The sequence below is a fragment of the Morone saxatilis genome, unplaced genomic scaffold (genome assembly GCF_004916995.1).
Source record: "Morone saxatilis isolate NCDOM2014 unplaced genomic scaffold, NCSU_SB_2.0 Contig21, whole genome shotgun sequence".
Classification (NCBI taxonomy): Eukaryota; Metazoa; Chordata; class Actinopteri; family Moronidae; genus Morone; species Morone saxatilis.
In genome coordinates, this window is record NW_023339774.1 from 16,033,373 (window position 1) to 16,034,844 (window position 1,472).

The 1,472-nt window shown below is 42.7% G+C and overlaps 1 protein-coding gene across 1 annotated transcript in view; it reads right to left on the reverse strand.

The window, feature by feature from the left end:
• The window catches only part of mtrex (Mtr4 exosome RNA helicase), a 20,109-nt gene that overhangs the window by 12,967 nt on the left and 5,670 nt on the right, over window positions 1–1,472 (reverse strand). The gene's annotated exons all lie outside the window — the stretch shown is intronic.

Consider the following 1,472-nt stretch of genomic DNA (forward strand, 5'->3'; position numbering starts at 1 on the left):
CACACACAAACACACACACACACACACACACACACACACAGAGCGAGCAGGGTTATAGTAGATGTTTAAGGAGCTGAGCCCCTGGAGGCTGCAAAGTTCATTACACTGTAAGAAAACACACTTTAGAGCCATTCCAGCAGTGAGCAAGAAAGTCTGTCCTGAGAGTGGGTCGAAGGGAAAGCTTGGAGAATTTCTGAGAAGCATGATTGTACCATGGCAATCAAATCTTTGGCTTTGGTGTTTTCTCACATACAAGTGGAAAAATGGTCCTGGTGATGGTGGTAAAGAAAAACATAAAGAAGCTCCTTCTGGGGACTGAATACACACAGAAAGCTTAAGGCAATCTGGTCAGTAGTTTTCAGGGTATCTTGTCAGGGGCGAATTTTACACATGAGGATCAGTTTACTAGTCACGCAAAGTACTACTCAGCCAGTGAAAAAAAACGTTGTATAATGTCATCTTTGGCTGAGGAGAGAGCTGTGTCAGGTCTGAGAAAATTACTCAAATGACATATTTGTAGTCTCCAAGCTGAGGCAGAAACCCTGCACTGCAAACAGAGGATATCAAGTTTGAAAGACATTAGTATATACCAGTCAGAGAGCTACTGAGATGTTTTATTTGGAATATATAGGGTAGTGATTTTGGAGTTATACTCAGGATCAGCATCTGTTTCTCCCCGATAGTTCCCATTCCCCCTTCTTTCCAAACAAATCATTAGGAATTATCCTCTGTGGACTATGAATATCCAAACCAAACTCACAGCTATGTGACCTGTAATTGCTGAAATATTTCACTCACTGGACCACTTCTGGCTTCATCAATACTGGAAAACAACTATAACGCTGTACAACCAAGACAAATAAAATACTACGGCCGCATGTCAGCATCACAAATACACAATCTGGGTCTATGTCCACCTGTCAAGTCTTTACATGAACAACAACAACTACGACTACAACTCGTCTATTTGATGGTGCAGTTCTGTACTCGGTCAGTTGGTTTGTGTTTCGGCACCAGCCGGTCCCCTGACTCCAACAAAGCTCTGCCATTCCACAAACACTGCCCAGAAACTGTGTGTCACAGGAAGGGAGAGAGAGAGAGAGGGGGGATTCTGCCTTGACTGTTTGCAAAAACAGACTGAGGAAAAGATATGGATGAAAAGAAGAAAGAAAGCACAAAGTAGAAATGGTAGAAGAGAGGGAATGGGGGTTGGAGAGAAGCTGGTTGAGAATAAGAGAAACCAGGAGAGCTACGTGGCTCCCTCTCCTCATTATAACCCACCTACACACCCAAACAGAGGAACTCCATAATACCAACAACCTGCCTACATACACACTGATTAAACAATCTAGCTTCTCAACTGTTTGCTAGAGAGAATTGGTCCCTATGAGTTTCTAAATGACAGACGAAAGAAAACAACTTTCACGACTGAAACTGTTTAAAACGGTCTTTCCAAGAAATAACATCGGCAA